Genomic DNA, 20,521 nt, shown 5'->3' on the forward strand with positions numbered 1-20,521 from the left:
CTACAAGTACGGAACATACCTGTCATCAAGTCGCATCCCCGGCTGCCGCCGCATGCTCGATATGCAACGCCGGGGCTGCGCATTAAATGAACCACATAATTAGAACGACTGACAATAACACAAACTGATAAAATTCACGACGTAACCAAGTAACCAAAATAAATGTAATTGAAGATATATCAGTCCACAATGAAAATTGCAAACAAAACCCGCAAACATAGACTGCATCTAAATTCCACATGCAAAAGTAAATTCTACTGAACCGCTAGCATAACCGCAATCAAAACCACACACTCAAACCGAATCCAAAATATTAGAAAAATAAACCACATGCAAATCCACTTAATAAAACTACGGGCAAAACCACTCATTAAACCACGGACAAATCCACTTACGAAAACCATGGGCAAATTCACTTACATAAACCGCATGCACTACAACTAACCAAAACCACTGACATAAACCGCCAATAAAACCACAATTAAAACCGCTATCATAAACCACTTTAAATACCGATTTACAATACCACTAACATATACAAATATAATAAACCACCATCATAAACCACTAACCTCGTCGTTGATCACTCCGGCTATATGAGCGACTCCATCCAGTCGATACAGCCTTCCCGGATCGTCCCCCATCGCCTAAGTATGCCGCTACAGACTTTCTCGGGCCAGTTTTGGGTCGCTTTCTCTGGGATTTTGTGGGGTATGAGATTGGAAAACTGATTCGAATGAACTAGGTTCGAACTCCTTTTATAGGGAATTCACTTGTAATTCGAATCAATAAGGTTTGAATTACCTATTGTGCCGAAATGTGAGTAATTCGAATCAATAATATTCGAATTACAACTTATTGCAATCTGAGACTAATTCGAATCAATTCGATTCGAACTCTCCTAAGCCACGTCCTATAAGTAATTTGAATTAATATAATTCGAACCATGCATGCATAATTCGATGCTAGTTGATTCGAACTACGTGCGAATTGTGCTTGGGAGTAATTCAAAGTGTATCAATTCGAATTATGTGTAAGTCTAATTCGAATTCTATTGATTCGAATTATATAATATTGTGTTCTGGTGGATTGATGTCTCAGATTTTCATTTGGCAGATTTGGGTAAAAATGATGTCCCCTTGGCTCATTTGGGTTTTTTACCCTAAGTCAAAATATGTACAAAAGAGAAGATTTAGAACAATGTTACCAAGCACTTTTATTTAATGTCTTTAAGTTAGACAATTGGGAGACCCCTTGCTATGGTGGCTTGTGCTTGACTTTCCCACCAATGCAAGAATGTCCAATATCCTCCGAGATCCCAATCTTAACAATTAACAGAGACAACCAAAAAGCAAGCTATTTACATATTAACATATTTACAATAGCCAACAACTTTACACCATTGCAACTCCCCGGCAACGGCGCCAAAATTTGATGAGTTGAGAATTGGTGTTGATTCGGATTTTCTCTCAAAAATAGGATCACTTCGTTGTAAGTATATCCAAATCAACAACTAACTCTCAACATCAAATTTAATTCCTAAAGATAGTCACAATACAAAACAAATATTATACCGAGAGTATTAGACTCCAGGGTCGTCTTCCCTAGGAGTTGCAATGAAATGTCTTGTTATTGGCTATGAAGGAGAGTTTGGGGAATTTGGAAAGCAAGAGAATAAGAGATGAAAATAGTAAAAAGTAAATGAGCATGCAAGGAATGTAAATGGCAACTCTTGGCAAGAATTGGGGAATTTAGGATTCCTATCCTAGTTATGGACCACAAACATGGCAATTGTGTGGAATCAATCCAAATCAGTCAATCCTCCTTGAGAATTAGTCAAAGGACGTAATTGATCTCAATCCATAAGTCCTAGTCAACTGACTAATTACTTAGTGATAGACTAGTGTCAATGGAAACCAAACCAATTAACCATTCTCACACAATGCGGAATGGACATCCATAACTCAATTCCACCCAAACACCCAATTTTTCAACCAAGAGTGTGGAAATTAAACATGCAAGAAATTAAACATCAAAGCAATTAAATAAACATGCAAGGGATTAAAAGTCAAAGCAATAAAAGTCAAAGTAATTAAATGCAAGGAAAGGAAACTTAAAATGCAAGAAAATCTCTTGGCAAGCAATTGAGAGCTAAGGTTACCTATCCTAGCCATTGACTACAAACATATGATGATTATGAAGAGTTAATCCTACTTAGTCAACCTTACATCGAAGATAAGTCAAATAGGCATAGTTGATTTCATTCCCTAAGTCCTATGTCAACACTAAGGGATCACATAGAGTCAAGGGAGACCAAATCAACTAACTACTCTAATATATCAAACAAAAATGGACATCAATGACTCAAGGAACACCGAAGTCAACAATTTCAAGCCAAGAGTGGAGAAAAACTAAGTGAAAACTAAGCCAAGCATTTTATCAAATACTTGGTGTGCATGAAAATAAAATAATATTAAAATACATTAAAAATAAATTCTAACTACCAAAAGCAAGAAAATCATAACAACAACTAAGGAAAGCAATAAATGAATATAAAACATAAAGTGCATTAATTGAATTTAAAGAAATACAAGAGTGTTCATAAAATGGAAAATTGACAAAATAAAGGAAATGACAAGAGAAATGAAGAAGAACAAAGAAGCAATAATAATAAATGACAAGAAAAAGTAAATAAAAAATAAGAATTAAAAGTAGAAATTGCAAGAAATTAAACTAACAAACCCTAATTCTAGAGAGAGGGGAGAGCTTCTCTCTCTAGAAAATAACCTACATAATGCTAATTCTAACCCTAATTTCTCCCCCCTTCACTTGGAGTGAGGCCTTCCTCCATATATCACCCAATCGGCTTCAGAAAGTCCCAAAATTGGGCTCTGCAGGCCCAAAAATCGCACCCGCTGGGACGTGTGCGTACGCACAGGTGTGTGGGTACGCACACATACTAATTTTCTTCTTGTGAGTGCACACAGGATGTCATGCGCACGCACACATGGTTTTGTGGCTTTTGTGCGTATGCACAGGTGGTTGTGCACGCGCACACTCCAATGTGTGCTTCTCCTTTGTTTTCTTCATGTTTTCTCCCTTTGTACATGCTTCCTGCCACTTTTGCCTTGCCAAACTTGCCTTTAGGACCTAAGATCACTCAACAAATATGTCATGGCATCGAATGGTATAAAAGTGGGATAAAAGTGATTAAAATAATCACAAAATAGCATGTTTTCACATTTAGGCACAATCTAGAGAGAAAACACAAAAATATGCTATTTTAGTGAATAAGTGTGAGTTTATGTGATGAAATCGATTCAAATCAAACCAAAATATATCGACAAATATGGATTCATCACAGCCTTTCATTCTTCTCGTAGTCTTCTCCATCTATTCTCTATCCTTCACTTCAAGCCATCCCCTCCTCTCCCTATCTAGCTCGAAAACCCTAAATCCCATCTTCCCCTTCATTTTTTTCTCGATAGCACACTCCCTCCTTTTGGCCGATATTATATTTGTAGATTGTGTGTGCATTCTCTTTTTGGCCATTCACGTCCGCTATATCCCTCTCTCTCTATATCAAACCCTAATATCTGAAAGCTATCTCTATCATTCGTAAACGCTATGTTTTTAGCACCATTTTTCTCAACCCCGAGGTGAAAAATCGTAATCTCTGGCCATTCTTTCTCTAGCCATTCACGCTCTCTGTATCGCTCTCCCTGTCTCTAAAATCCTATTTTTTGAAAGCCACCTCTCTTGCTCCTGAATGCCATCTCTTCAACACCATTTTCCTCAACCCCTAGGTGGAGACCCTAACCTACCGAGCTAAGCAGATTCTTCGTCTGAGAGGACTAGGATCTCTGTTACGGCCTTCATGCGCTCTCGAACTTCAACAGCCTTGGTGAGACATTCCGGGTCAAGATCTCAACCAGCGCTCTCCTCATGCATGGATTCTCTTGATCTCTTTCTTTGTCTGGTATTGGATTTTTAATCTCTTTAATTTAGGATTTTTGTTTGTGTTTTGGTTGTCTTTGATTTGGAATTGGGTATGTGTTTTCTTTCTCGATGGTTTAAGTTGTTCTAAACGTTTATTTTTATCAAGGTGAAAGTAGTTTGGTTTTCCTATGTGCTATCGCCGAAAAAATCCTCTACCGTTATGATCCTTAGAAGAAACCCCAACAATATGGTCGTTGGTGTAAGTTACGTGCGGCGTCGCGCCTTTGCCTTGAATCTTCCCCATTATCTCAGTCAGATTCAATGTGGGGAAGGGTTTTTTTTCTGAAATTAATTTTGTTTATCATCATTGTGTTTTCTAGGTATTATTATGTTTCACATAATTATGAATTTACTATTTTTAATTCTAAGGTTTCTTTATATGTATTTAAAATTTACGGACTTTTGTAGGATTAAGTTTTTGTTGCAAACTGCTATATTTTGAAAAAAGGTATTTTTGTAATTTTTGTGTTGAAGTTGTGTGTGATTATGATACTGTTATCCTTTATTGTTGTTGACATTTGGCCAATGCTTGATTCGGATTTATTTTTTGATTGTGCTCTCTCTTTTTTTTTTATTGATTTAGTTGTTATATTTTTATGTTAAAATCTATGCTGATAAGAATCAAACTAGGATGTAAAGATTTCTGCAATTGAAATATCTCCAAAGTCTGTGGTTATTTGGAGCTCTACTACCTTTAAAAGAGAGGAATTTGAAAAAGGTATACCATTTTTTTTATGTTCATTTCTAAGTTAGGTTGAAAAAAATTAGCGATATAAAAAAAGTGATTACTGGATTTTAAATTAATGTGGATAAGGAAATACTATCAATTTTTTTTTATTAATTGTTTTCTTTGTATGGTTGTAAAGTATTTGGATAATTAAGGGGTTTAGTTAATTGATACATGCTTTGGAGAAGAGGATAGTGTGTTAAATTTAAGAATTTTGAAATTTTTGTTATTTGAAATTTAAATATTTAAAAATTTTTGTTCCCATGCCTAATGATTTGGTTATGTTTAAGGAAATAGTTAAGTAAAACATTTAAGTAGCTTAATCAGGTTCTGTTTAAAATCGCCTTGAATCTTTTTCCTGTATCTCCATTGGATTCAAATGTGTTATAGTTTTTCGGGGTTTTTTTTTCACGAAATTAATTTTTATTAATTTTTTTAAATGAACAACTTATTTTCTAGGTTTCTTTGTATTTCAAATAATTATGAATTCACTATTTTGAAATGTAAGGTTTCTGGATATGCGTCAACCGTGGTCAGAACAATCACTGAGTCAGCAAGTTCACTCCATATCCTCAAATCAGACCATATATATCTTTGCCTATTTCACATGCACCCTATTTAGTTTTATAGCTACCTCTGAAAATCCTAATTTTAGCAGTTTTTGTACCATATCTTTACCTATTGATTGAGATTTCTTTTTTGATGTGGAGGTGAATAATTTTTTGAAGGCAACGGCTTCAGTGCCTGAGTCTGAGGCAAAGTGTCATGCTGCTGTTGTTTTTGGGTTGTTCTTGTAAACCCCGCTAAAATTAGAAAATAATTAGTCAATAAATTGAATTTTAATTAGAAAAATTAAAAATACAAAACTAATATGAAAATAGTATAGAGCTCTTCAAAACGAGAATTTTAATACCAATTTCGAAAAATTTGGCACAAGTAGCCATGCGTGCGCGTGAGAAGCCAATGCGCATGATCACGCGTACGCGTGGCCCCTATTTGCTGCAAAACTGGATTTTAATATTTTAAATCAGATTTTCACTTCTAAACCTCCATTTTCTCCCTTTTAGACTTAAGGTATAGTACTAAGTCCAGTAGCTAGTTGAAGCTAGGAAAATAAGCTAACTTGGGGGTGAAGTAAGAGGTAAAATGATATGTTATATGAAGGAGATGAGGATGTTAAATGAAATTTAATGCCATGGCTTGATAAATGATTTTATATTGATTATGAAAGTGAAATGACTTATGAATAATGATATCTGAGACACGAGTTTTCCTGGGTAAGAACCGTGGCTTGCCACCACGTGTTCCAGGTCGAAACTCGATACTTTGTTGACCCTACGTCGTATGGGTGACTGGACACGTATAAATTTCTGGGTATGGATAGCCCCCATTGAGTGATTTGAATGATAATTAAATGTGAAATCTATGCATAGACTCATGGAGATGCACGACGGGGGACAATCTAAGGTTTTCGAACTTGTCGAGTTGGCTGGATAACCGACAGATGAGCCTCATCAGCGATAGGACAAGCATGCATCATGTGCATTTGTTTGTTTTGATTGCTATGCATTTCCTAGGTTTGCCTAATTGAATATATACCTCCTGCTATCTATTATACTTGTTATTTGCACTATCTGCTTATTACTTGTGCGTGAACTTGTTTTGGTTGCTTGTCTCTGCTGAATTATGGATGACGGGGGGACAGAGGAAAGAGTGCAGTGGTTTGGTGTTATGTTAGGTTTAAAATTGAGAAAGTTAAGGAAGGTCTAGATTACCTACCCCTATTTATGGCTTCTGTTTAGTAATTAAGTTTTACAATTGTATGGCAGAGTTCTTGGATTGCCTCTGGCATTCCCAAGACCCTATTTATTATACGCGTAGAACCTTTACCATGCTGAGAACCTTCGGTTCTCATCCCATACTGTATTGTTGTTTTCAGATGTAGGTCGAGAGGCTCCTCGCTAGGCCTCTGGATCTTGAAGCGGAGTAGTCCCTGGGTTATTTTGAGCTTTATGATTGTATATATATATGTACCTATGTACTTAGCTTGCTCTCCAAGAAACTTGTTTATTTTGTTCTTCATAGAGGTTAAGGGAGAGCTAGGACCTTATTTTGAGTTTTGAGTATTTTGGGATATCTGTATATGTATGTATATATATTCTCTGGCAGCCTTGGCTTCGTAGGCTGAGTCAGGAACTAGTTATGCTGTTTCCTTGGCTTTCCTTCACTCTCTTGATTATCTTTATCATTTCCTATTAGGTTTCTCAACATGCAAGTAATCTTATTCCTCAAGCGTTGCGCTTTTCATTTTGCGAATTTGTTTTACCCATTTTTCAAGGCTCCTAGTATATTATCTTTTCCACCATTATATGTATATATTTTACTTTGTAGAGGTCCGTAACACCACACTACCTCTGTTCTACAACTTAAGCGTAAAACTCTGTGTAGTAGGGTGTTACATTATGGTATCAGAGCAGTTCGTTCCTATAGAGCCTGAGGACTGACTGATTGTGCTTCTGTGCATTCTTTGTGTATGTGTTTATGTGCTAGTAGGATATCTAACTAATATATGTGGCATAAACGTTCATGAGCATGCATTTGGGACTTAAAGCACTGAACTTGCGATATTGAGACTGATTAACTTGATATCACTTATTTGGTGTGTATAAGGACCAGATGTCAACTCGCAGATACAGACGCGGGCAAGGTAGAGGCAGAATAGGAAATGCTATGCCTGAAGCGTCAGGGAATACTCCAAACCTTTAGACTTCATGGCTGCTTTGGGCAATATGGCAGTAGTAATCCAAGCAACAGCTGAAGCCCTGGGAAATCAATTTAATAATGGAAATAATGGCAATAATAGTGATAATGGTTCAATGTCACTTTCTTCCTTCTTGAAGGTTTACCCTCCTACTTTCAGAGGGACCTCGAACCCTACTGATGCGGATAACTGGATACAAGCTATTGAGCGGGCATTACAGGCTCAGCAGGTTCCTGATGAACAGTGGGTTGAGGCGCATTCTGCAGCCTGACGGGGTTGTGATATCTTGGGAGTTGTTTTGAGAGGAATTCTATAAGAAGTACCTCCCCAACTCAGTCAAAAATGCCAAAGAACTTGAATTGCTTTAGTTGAAACAAGGCCAGATGACCATTACTGAGTACACAAGTAAATTTGAGGAATTGTGCTGCTTTTCACGCATCTGTCAGGGAACTCCTGAGGACTTTGCTGAGTAGAAGTGCATAAAGTATGAAGGAGGCCTTCGGAGTGACATTCAGAGCTTTGTAGCACCTATGAAGATTCGGGTGTTCTCTGAGCTTTTGAATAAGAGCAGGGTGGCTGAGGAGTGTGTCAGAAGGGCTGTAGCAGAAAAAGGGAGTATGAGGATGCCATTCCAGAGGACTACAGGGAGGAATTTTACTCCTAGGGACAGACAGTTTAAGCGTGGCGGCTTTGTCCCTCAGAATAACTAGGGACAAGGCAACTTCAGGAGGCCTAATACCAATGCTAATCAAGGAAGGAGACAGGGGAAGCAGCCACAACAGGATGTGAGTTGCCACATATGTGGGAAGTACCATTCCGGGCCATGCAGGTTTGGGACTGGAGTCTATTATTCCCGTGGATAGCCAGGACACTTGGCTAACAGTTGTCCAAAGAAGAAGAGGTATGAGATAGGTAGAGTGCAACAGCCAGGGAGAGTGTACACTACTTCTTCAGTAGGCGCTGATGGGTCAGAGACACTGATCAGAGGTAACTATGAGATAGCTGATAAAACTTTGAATGCTTTGTTTGATTCTGGAGCTACACATTCATTTATTGCATTTGAGAAGTCTGATGAGTTAGGATTGAAAATAGTAGTCCTGAGATATGACTTAAAGGTGTATAATACCACCCACGAGGCTATGGTGACTAGGTTAGGGTGCCCGGAAGTTCCCTTTCGAATACAACAGCATGACTTCATGCATAACCTAATTTGTTTGCCGATGACTGGTCTTGATCTCATTCTGGGATTGGATTGGTTATCCAAGAACCATGTTCTACTGGATTGCTCTGCAAAAACAGTGTGTTTTATGCCAGAAGATACAGAAGGGCCGGTGGTGGTGAATAACTACTACCTGAATTCCATGACAGTGAACTATTCTGAGGCCGAATGTCAGGGAATATTGTTGTTAGCTACAGGTGTTTCAGGTGATGTTCAGAGCTTAGAGCAAATCCTGGTTGTGTGTGAGTTTCCAGAGGTATTTCCTGATGATATTGAGGAATTTCCACCAAACCAAGAAGTTGAGTTTGCCATTGAGTTAGTACCTGGGGCCGAACCAATCTCAAGTGCTCCTTATAGGATGTCACCTCTAGAAATGGCTGATGAGCAGATAATTTATACCCTTTTTGGCATTGTTTTTACATAGTTTTTAGTATGTTTTAGTTACTTTTTATTATGTTTTTATTAGTTTTTATTCAAAAATTATATTTCTGGACTTTACTATGAGTTTGTGTGTTTTTCTATGATTTCAGGTATTTTCTGGCTGAAATTGAGGGACCTGAGCAAAAATCTGATTCAGAGGCTGAAAAAGGACTGCAAATGCTGTTGGATTTTGACCCTCCTGCACTCGAAGTGGATTTTCTGGAGCTAACGATACCCAATTGGCACGCTCTCAATTGCGTTCGGAAGTAGACATCTTTGGATTTCTAGCAATATATAATAGTCCATACTTTGCCTGAGATTTGATGGCCCAAACTGGCGTACAAACGCCCACCTGAGACCTTTTTCTGGAGTAAAACACCGGAACTGGCACCAGAACTAGAGTTAAACGCCCAAACTGCCACCCAAGCTGGCGTTTAACTCCAAGAATGGCCTATGCACGTGAAAGCTTCAATGCTCAGCCCAGGCACACACCAAGTGGGCCCCAGAAGTGGATTTCTGCACTATCTGCACTTAGTTACTCATTTTCTGTAAACCTAAGTTACTAGTTTAGTATAAATAGCACTTCTTACTATTATATTGAAGGGCTTTACTATCTTTTGATCACTTTTGGATGTTTATGTTACATTTGGAAGGCTGGCCATTCGGCCATGCCTAGACCTTCTTTTTTTATGTATTTTCTACGGTGGAGTTTCTACACCCCATAGATTAAGGTGTGGAGCTCTGCTGTTCTTCATGAACTAATGCAAGTACCATTGTTCTTCTTTTAATTCACGCCTACTTCTTCTCCAAGATATACTCTTGTACTTAATTCAGTTAAGTCAGAATGAAGGGGTGACCCGTGATTATCACCCAATCTTCGTTACTCGCTTTGCCAAGATCCGCGTGCCTGACAACCACAAAGCAGTCTACATGATATTCAACGTAGTCATTGGATGACAGCCAGAGTATAATCTCTTTGGTCTCTAATACACGGACCGAGTCCGTGAGATTAGGATTGGTGCACGAAATTGTGATCATCAACAATGGCGCCAAAGACTTGGGAGCTCTCAAACGTGAATCACACTTTGTCACAATTCCGCACAACTAACCAGCAAGTGCACTGGGTCGTCCAAGTAATAAACCTTACGTGAGTAAGGGTCGATCCCACGGAGATTGTCGGCTTAAAGCAAGCTATGGTCATCTTGTAAATCTCAGTCAGGCGGATTCAAATGGTTATGGAGTTTAAGGTGATGAAAATAAACATAAAATAAAGATAGAGATACTTATGTAATTCATTGGTGGATTTCAGATAAGCGTATGAAGATGCTTTGTTCCCCTTGAACCTCTGCTTTTCTATTGCCTTCTTCCAATCATTCATACTCCTTTCCATGGCAAGCTTTATGTTGGGCATCACCGTTTTCAATGGCTACATCCCGTCTTCTCAGTGAAAATGGTCCTGATGCTCTGTCGCAACATCGGCTAATCAGCTGTCGGTTCTCGATCATGTCGGAATAGGATCCATTGATCCTTTTGCGTCTGTCACACGCCCCACAATCGCGAGTTTGAAGCTCGTCACAATCATCCCTTCCCAGATCCTACTCAAAATACCACAGACAAGGTTTAGACGTTTCGGATCTCAGGAATGGCCGCCAATAATTCTAGCCTATACCACGAAGGTTCCAATCTTAGATTAGAAATCCAAGAGATACGCATTCAAGCCATTGCTAGTAGAACAGAGGTGGTTGTCAGGCACATATTCATAGGTGAGAATGATGATGAGTGTCATGGATCATCACATTCATCAAGTTGAAGAACGAATGAATATCTTGGAGAAGAAATAGACTTGAGTTGAATAGAGAAACAATAGTACTTGTATTAATTCATGAAGAACAGCAGAGCTCCATACCTTAATCTATGGTGTGTAGAAACTCCACCGTTGAGAATACATAAGAACAAATAGTCTAAGCATGGCTGAATGGCCAGCCTCAAAGGTCTAAGGACTAAACGTCCCAAGATTCATGAAAACACAATAGTATAAGGTCCTATTTATAGAGAACTAGTAGCCTAGGGTTTATAGAAATCAGTAATTAATGTAGAAATCTTCTTCCGGGCCTATTTGGTGTGTTTTTGGGCTGAAAATTAAAGCTTCCATGTGTAGAGACTTTTCTTGGAGTTAAACGCCAATTTTTGTGCCAGTTTGGGCGTTTAACTCCAGCTTTCGTGCTAGTTTTGGAGTTAAACGCCAGATTTCTTGGGCTGACTTGGAACGCCGGTTTGGGCCATCAAATCTCGGGCAAAGTATGGACTATTAATATTGCTGGAAAGCCCAGGATGTCTACTTTCCAATGCAATTGAGAGCGCGCCAATTGGGCTTCTGTAGCTCCAGAAAATCCACTTTGAGTGCAGGGAGGTCAGAATCCAACAGCATCTGCAGTCCTTTTTCAGCCTCTGAATCAGATTTTTGCTCAGGTCCCTTAATTTCAGCCAGAAAATACCTGAAATCATAGAAAAACACACAAACTCATAGTAAAGTCCAGAAGAGTGATTTTTATTTAAAAACTAATAAAAACTAACTAAAATATACTAAAAACATACTAAAAACAATGCCAAAAAGCGTATAAATTATCCGCTCATCACAACACCAAACTTAAATTGTTGCTTGTCCCCAAGCAACTGAAAATCAAATAGGATAAAAAGAAGAGAATATACAATGAATTCCAAAAACATCTATGAAGATCAGTATTAATTAGATGAGCGGGGCTTTTAGCTTTTTGCCTATGAACAGTTTTGGCATCTCACTTTATCCGTTGAAGTTCAGAATGATTGGCATCTATAGGAACTCAGAATCCAGATAGTGTTATTGATTCTCCTAGTTAAGCATGTTGATTCTTGAACACAGCTACTTTATAAGTCTTGGCCGTGGCCCTAAGCACTTTGTTTTCCAGTATTACCACCGGATACATAAATGCCACAGACACATATTTGGGTGAACCTTTTTAGATTGTGACTCAGCTTTGCTAGAGTCCCCAATTAGAGGTGTCCAGGGTTCTTAAGCACACTCTTCTTTTTTGCTTTGGACCTCGACTTTAACCGCTCAGTCTCAAGTTTTCACTTGACACCTTCACGCCACAAGCACATGGTTAGGGACAGCTTGGTTTAGCCGCTTAGGCCAGGATTTTTATTCCTGTGGGCCCTCCTATCCACTGATGCTCAAAGCCTTGGATCCTTTTTATCACCCTTGCCTTTTGGTTTAAAGGGGTATTGGCTTTTTCTGCTTGCTTTTCTTTTTTCCTTCTTCTTTTTTTCCTTTTTTTTCCTCCAAGCTTTTCGCTGCTTTTTCTTGCTTCAAGAATCAATTTTATGATTTTTCAGATCATCAAATAACATTTCTCCTTTTCCTTTCATTCTTTCAAGAGCCAACAAGTTTAACATTCATAAACAATCAAATTCAAAAATATGTACTGTTTAAGCATTCATTCAGAAAAATAATAGCATTGCCACCACAACAAAATAATTAAACTGTTTTAAAATTTGAAATTCATGCACTTCTTTTTCTTTTTCATGGTTCTTTGATCTTCTCTAATTTCATGGAGGAGGATGGAATGCTCTTGGTGCTCCACCCTTAGTTGTCCCATGTTGGAACTTAATTCTCCTAGGGAGGTGTTGATTTGCTCCCAATAGTTTTGTGGAGGAAGATGCATCCCTTGAGGTATCTCAGGGATTCCATGATGAGGAATTTCCTCATGCTCTTGATGAGGTTCTCTTGTTTTCTCCATTCTTTTCTTAGTGATGGGCTTGTCCTCATCAATGAGAATGTCTCCCTCTATGTCAATTCCAACCGAATTGCAAAGGTGACAAATGAGATGAGGGAAGGCTAACCTTGCCAAAGGAGAGGACTTGTCCGCCACCTTGTAGAGTTCTTGGGATATAACCTCATGAACTTCCACTTCCTCTCCAATCATGATGCTATGTATCATGATAGCGCGGTCTATAGTAGCTTCGGACCGGTTGCTAGTGGGAATGATTGAGCGTTAGATGAACTCCAACCATCCCCTAGCCACGGGCTTGAGGTCATGCCTTCTTAGTTGAACCGGCTTCCCTCTTGAATCTCTCTTCCATTGAGCGCCCTCTTCACATATGTCCATGAGGACTTGGTCCAACCTTTGATCAAAGTTGACCCTTCTAGTGTAGGGGTGTGCATCTCCTTGCATCATGGGCAAGTTGAATCCAACCTTACATTTTTCGGACTAAAATCTAAGTAATTCCCCCAAACCATTGTAAGCCAATTCTTAGGGTCCAGGTTCACACTTTGATCATGGTTCTTGGTGATCCATGCATTGGCATAGAACTCTTGAACCATTAAGATTCTGACTTGTTGAATGGGGTTGGTGAGAACTTCCCAACCTCTTCTTCGGATCTCATGTCGGATCTCCGGATACTCATTCTTTTTTAGTTTGAAAGGGACCTCGGGGATCACTTTCTTCTTGGCCACAACTTCATAGAAGTGGTCTTGATGCACCCTTGAGAGGAATCTGTCCGTCTCCCATGACTCGGAGGTGGAAGCTTTTGCCTTCCCTTTCCTCTTTCTAGAGGTTTCTCCGGCCTTTGGTGCCATAAATGGTTATAGAAAAACAAAAAGCTTTAGCTTTTACCACACCAAACTTAGAAGGTTGCTCGTCCTCGAGCAAAAAAAGAAAGAATAGAGTAGAAGAAGAAGAAATAGAGGAGATGGAGTGGGCTATGTGTTTCGGCCAAGGGGGAGAAGTGGTGTTTAGGTTGTGTGAAAATGAAGGAGTGAAGATGGGTTTATATAGGAGCGAGAGGGGTGTGTATGGTTCGGCCATAGAGGGTAGGTTTGGGAGGGAAAGTGGTTTGAATTTGAATGGTGAGGTAAGTGGGGTTTTATGAAGGATGGATGTGAGTGGTGAAGAAAATGGTGGGATTTGATAGGTGAAGGGTTTTTGGGGAAGAGGTATTGAGGTGATTGGTGAATGGGTGAAGAAGGGAGAGAGTGGTGGGGTAGGTGGGGATCCTGTGGGGTCCACAGATCCTGAGGTGTCAAGGATATCTCATCCCTGCACCAAGTGGCGTGCAAAATGCCCCTTTCTGCCAATCCTGGTGTTAAACGCCAGGCTGCTGCCCATTTCTGGCGTTTAACGCCAGCTTCTTGCCCATTCCTGGCATTAAACGCCAGTAACTGTCTCCTCCAGGGTGTTCTGTTTTTCATTCTATTTTTCACTTTATTTTTGCTTTTTCAATTGTTTTTGTGACTTCACATGATCATCAACCTACAGAAAACATAAAGTAACAATAGAAAATAGAAAATTATCATAGAATAGTAAAGATTGGGTTGCCTCCCAACAAGCGCTTCTTTAATGTCAATAGCTTGACAGTGGGCTCTCATGGAGCCTCACAGATGTTCAGAGCAATGTTGGAACCTCCCAACACCAAACTTAGAGTTTGGATGTAGGGGTTCAACACGAACTTAGAGTTTGGTTGTGGCCTCCCAACACCAAACTTAGAGTTTGACTGTGGGGGCTCTGTTTGACTCTGTATTGAGAGAAGCTCTTCATGCTTCCTCTCCATGGTTACAGAGGGATATCCTTGAGCTTTAAACACAAGGGAGTCTTCATTCACTTGAATGATTAATTCTCCTCTGTCAACATCAATCACAGCCTTTGCTGTGGCTAGGAAGGGTCTGCCAAGGATGATAGATTCATCCATACACTTTCCGGTCTCTAGGATTATGAAATCAACAGGGATGTAATGGTCTTCAACCTTTACCAAGACATCCTCTACAAGTCCATAAGCCTATTTCTTTGAATTGTCATCCATCTCTAGTGAGATTCTTGCAGCTTGTACCTCAATGATCCCTAGCTTCTCCATTACAGAGAGAGGCATAAGGTTTATGCTTGACCCTAGGTCACACAGAGCCTTCTCAAAGGTCATGGTGCCTATGGTACAAGGAATTGAGAACTTTCCAGGATCCTGTCTCTTTTGAGGTAATCTCTGCCTAGTCAAGTCATCCAGTTCTTTGATGAGCAATGGAGGTTCATTCTCCCAAGTCTCATTACCAAACAACCTGGCATTTAGCTTCATGATTGCTCTAAGGTACTTAGCAACTTGCTCTTCAGTGACATCTTCCTCCTCTTCAGAGGAAGAATACTCATCAGAGCTCATGAATGGCAGAAGTAAATTCAATGGAATCTCTATGGTCTCTGTGTGAGCTCAAATTCCCATGGTTTCTCATTAGGGAACTCCATGGAGGTCAGTGGGCATCCATTGAGGTCTTCCTCAGTGGGAATCACTGCCTCTTCCTCCTCTCCATGTTCGGCCATGTGAGATGTGGTTATGGCCTTGCACTCTCTTTTTGGATTCTCTTCTGTATTGCTTGGGAGAGTGCTAGGAGGGAGTTCAGTAATTTTCTTACTCAGCTGACCCAATTGTGCCTCCAAATTTCTAATGGAGGACCTTGTCTCAGTCATGAAACTTTGAGTGGTTTTAATTAGATCAGAGACAATGGTTGTTAAGTCAGAGGGATTTTGCTTAGAATTCTCTGTCTGTTGCTGAGAAGATGATGGAAAAGGCTTGCTATTGCTAAACCTGTTTCTTCAACCATTATTGTTGTTGAAAGCTTATTGAGGTCTCTGTTGATCCTTCCATGAGAGATTTGAATGATTTCTCCATGAAGGATTATAGGTATTTTCATAGGATTCTCCCATGTAATTCACCTCTTCCATTGCTGGGTTCTCAGGATCATAAGCTTCTTCTTCAGAGGAAGCTTCCTTAGTACTGCCTGTTGCTGCTTGCATTTCAGACAGACTCTGAGAAATCATATTGACTTGTTGGGTCAATATTTTATTCTGAGCCAATATGGCATTTAGAGTATCAATCTCAAGAACTCCCTTCTTCTGAGTTGTCCCATTATTCACAGGATTCCTTTCAGAAGTGTACATGAATTGGTTATTTGCAACCATTTCAATGAGTTCTTGAGCTTCTGTAGGCGACTTCTTCAGATGAAGAGATCCTCCAGCAGAGCTATCCAATGACATCTTGGATAGTTCAGACAGACCATCATAGAAGATTTCTATGATGCTCCATTCTGAAAGCATGTCAGAAGGGCACCTTCTGATCAATTGCTTGTATCTCTCCCAAGCTTCATAGAGGGATTCACCATCCTTCTGTCTAAAGGTTTGGACTTCCACTCTAAGCTTACTCAATTTTTGAAGTGGAAAGAACTTTGCCAAGAAGGAATTGACTAGCTTTTCCCAAGAGTTCAGGCTTTCCTTAGGTTGTGAATCTAACCATATTCTAGCTCTGTCTCTTACAGCAAAAGGAAAAAGCATAAGTCTGTAGACTTCAGGGTCAACCCCATTGGTCTTGATAGTGTCACAGATTTGCAAGAACTCAGCTAAGAACTGATGAGGATCTTCCAATGGAAATCCATGAAACTTGCAATTCTATTGCATTAGAGAAACTAATTGAGGCTTAAGCTCAAAGTTGTTTGCTCCAATGGCAGGGATAGAGATACTTCTCCCATAGAAATCAGGAGTAGGTGCAGTAAAGTCACCAAGCACCTTCCTTGCATTGTTGGCATTATTGTTTTCGGCTGCCATTGCTTCTTCTTCCTTGAAGAGCTCTGTTAGGTCCTTTCAGGTTCAGGATCAGCTTGAACAAGTATGCCTTTATCTTTGTTCCTGCTCATATGAAAAAGAAGAGAACAAGAAAGTAGGGAATCCTCTATGTCAAAGTATAGAGATTCCTTGAGGTGTCAGAGGAAAAGAAGAATAGAAGGAGGAGGTAGATGGAGGAGAATTCGAACATATAAAGAAGGAGGGAGTTCGAATTGTACCTTGAGAAGGGGTCTTAGTCCCTTAAATAGAAGGATGTGAGAAGAGGGGAAGAATTTTCGAAAATTAATTAAAAGATTTTAAAAAGAAAATTGAAAATTTGATTGAGATTTTTGAAAACTAAGATTCGGAAAGAAATAAAAGTGATTTTTGAAAAAGATTTTGAAATTATAAAAAGATTTGATTGAAATCATTAATTTTGAAAAAGATGTGATTTAAAAGATATGTTTGAAAAGATATGATTGAAAATCAATTTAGAAAAAGAAAATTTTTAAAATTAAAGTTGATTACTTGACTATCAAGAAATTAAAAGATATGATTTTAAAATTTAAAGTTTGATCCTTTCTTAATAGGCAAGTAACAACTTAAAAATTTTGAAGTAAATCTTTAATTGAAGCAAGAATTTTTGAAAATAGTAAAAATAAATATAAAATGGAAAGAAATTGATTTTGAAAGAGATATGATTGAAAAGATATGATTTGAAAAAGATTTGAAAACTTGAAAAAAATGTGAATTAAAAACAAAATCTTCCCTCTAGTGTCATCCTGGCGTTAAACGCCCAGAATGGTGCCCATTCTGACGTTTAACGCCCAAATCTCTACCTTTTTGGGCGTTAAACGCCCAGCCAGGTACCCTGGCTGGCGTTTAAATGCCAATTTCCTTCTTTACTGGGCGTTTTGCACGCCCAGCTTTTTCTGTTTGATTCCTCTGCTGAATGTTCTGAATATTCAATTCTCTGTATTATTGATTTGAAAAGACATAGTTTTAAAAAAAATATTTTTGAATTTTCGATGATGGGAATCAATAAAAAATGCAACTAAGATCAAATGAACAATGCATGCAAGACACCAAACTTAAAAGTTTGTATACTAAGAACTATAACAATGTAAAAATGCATGTAAGAAACAACAAAACATACAAAACAAGAGAATTTGAAGATCAAAGCAATGAAATCATCAAGAACAACTTGAAATCAATGAAGAACAATATGTATAAATTTTTGAAAATTAGAAAGATAAAGACATGCAATTGACACCAAACTTAAAAATTGACACTAGACTCAAACAAGAAACATAAAATATTTTTTTATTTTTATGATTTTATAATTTTTTTGTGATTTTTTTTTCGAAAATTGAGTGGAAAAGAAAATAAAGGGGTTCAAAATTTTTAATAAGAGTTCCAGGAATCATTGCAATGCTAGTCTAAGACTCCGGTCCAAGAATTAGACATGGCTTACTAGCCAGCCAAGCTTTCAATGAAAGCTCCGGTCCAAAACACTAGACATGGCCAATGGCCAGCCAAGCTTTAGCAGATCATTGCTTTCAACAGCAAAATTGATAGAAATCAACAAGCTCTTGTGATGATAAGTTGAAACCTCGGTCCAAAAGATTAGACATGGCTTCTCAGCCAGCCAGACTTCAACAAATCATCATGAAACTCTAGAATTCATTCTTAAAAACTCTGAAGAACAAAATAGAAAATCTTTTTATATTTTTGAAAATTTTTTTCGAAAAAGGAAAACTACCTAATCTAAGCAACAAGATGAACCGTCAGTTGTCCAAACTCGAACAATCCCCGACAACGGCGCCAAAAACTTAGTGCACGAAATTGTGATCATCAACAATGGCGCCAAAGACTTGGAGCTCTCAAACGTGAATCACACTTTGTCACAATTCCGCACAACTAACCAGTAAGTGCACTGGGTCGTCCAAGTAATAAACCTTACGTGAGTAAGGGTCGATCCCACGGAGATTGTCGGCTTGAAGCAAGCTATGGTCATCTTGTAAATCTCAGTCAGGCGAATTCAAATGGTTATGGAGTTTAAGGTGATGAAAATAAACATAAAATAAAGATAGAGATACTTATGTAATTCATTGGTGGATTTCAGATAAGCGTATGAAGATGCTTTGTTCCCTTTGAACCTCTGCTTTTCTATTGCCTTCTTCCAATCATTCATACTCCTTTCCATGGCAAGCTTTATGTTGGGCATCACCGTTTTCAATGGCTACATCCCATCCTCTCAGTGAAAATGGTCCTGATGCTCTGTCACAACATCGGCTAATCAGCTATCGGTTCTCGATCATGTCGGAATAGGATCCATTGATCCTTTTGCGTCTGTCACACGCCCCACAATCGCGAGTTTGAAGCTCGTCACAGTCATCCCTTCCCAGATCCTACTTAAAATACCACAGACAAGGTTTAGACGTTCCGGATCTTAGGAATGGCCGCCAATAATTCTAGCCTATACCACGAAGGTTCCAATCTTAGATTAGAAATCCAAGAGATACGCATTCAAGCCATTGCTAGTAGAACAGAGGTGGTTGTCAGGTACATATTCATAGGTGAGAATGATGATGAGTGTCATGGAAAATCACATTCATCAAGTTGAAGAACGAATGAATATCTTGGAGAAGAAATAGACTTGAGTTGAATAGAGAAACAATAGTACTTGTATTAATTTATGAAGAACAGCAGAGCTCCATACCTTAATCTATGGTGTGTAGAAACTCCACCGTTGAGAATACATAAGAAAAAATAGTGTAAGCATGGTCAAATGGCCAGCCTCAAAGGTCTAAGGACTAAACGTCCCAAGATTCATGAAAACACAATAGTATAAGGTCTTATTTATAGAGAACTAGTAGCCTAGGGTTTACAGAAATCAGTAATTAATGCAGAAATCTTCTTCCGGGCCCATTTGGTGTGTGTTTGGGCTGAGAATTGAAGCTTCCATGTGTAAAGACTTTTCTTAGAGTTAAACGCCAGCTTTTGTGCCAGTTTGGGCGTTTAACTCCAGCTTTTGTGCCAGTTTTGGAGTTAAACGCCAGAATTCTTGGGCTGAGTTAGAACGCCGGTTTGAGCCATCAAATCTCGAGAAAAGTATGGACTATTATATATTTCTGGAAAGCCCAGGATGTCTACTTTCCAACGCAATTGAGAGCACGCCAATTGGGCTTATGTAGCTCCAGAAAATCCACTTTGAGTGCAGGGAGGTCAGAATCCAACAGCATCTGCAGTCCTTTTTCAGCCTCTGAATCAGATATTTGCTCAGGTCCCTCAATTTCAGCCAGAAAATAACTGAAATCACAGAAAAACACACAAACTTATAGTAAAGTCCAGAAGAGTGATTTTTATTTAAAAAATAATAAAAACATAATAAAAACTAACTAAAATATACTAAAAACATACTAAAAACAATGCCAAAAAGCGTATAAATTATCCGCTCATCAAGGATCTTTGTGGTATAGGCTAGAACCATTGGCAACCATTCTTGAGATCCGGAAAGTCTAAACCTTGTCTGTGGTATTCCGAGTAGGGTCTAGGAAGGGATGACTGTGACGGGCTTCAAACTTGCGAATGTTGGGTGCAGTGACAGTGTGAAAAAGGATAAGGATCCTATTCCGACGCTAGCGGAAACCGACAGATGATTAGCCGTGCGGTAGCTGTACCTCGTATTTTTCATCCAAGACGAGAAATCCGACAGTTGATTAGCCGTGCAGAGATCGTACCTGGTATTTTTCATCCGAGAGGATCATACAGCTTGCCAT

The 20,521-nt window shown here is 38.9% G+C and overlaps 1 non-coding gene across 1 annotated transcript; it reads left to right on the top strand.

The window, feature by feature from the left end:
- Positions 1-16,232: 16,232 nt before the first annotated feature.
- On the top strand, positions 16,233-16,340 carry LOC112781828 (small nucleolar RNA R71). The gene has a single exon (XR_003192580.1). It is a non-coding gene; the product is annotated as a small nucleolar RNA R71 (small nucleolar RNA).
- The last annotated feature ends 4,181 nt before the right edge of the window (positions 16,341-20,521 follow it).

The sequence above is a fragment of the Arachis hypogaea genome, chromosome 19, assembly GCF_003086295.3.
Source record: "Arachis hypogaea cultivar Tifrunner chromosome 19, arahy.Tifrunner.gnm2.J5K5, whole genome shotgun sequence".
Taxonomy (NCBI): Eukaryota; Viridiplantae; Streptophyta; class Magnoliopsida; order Fabales; family Fabaceae; genus Arachis; species Arachis hypogaea.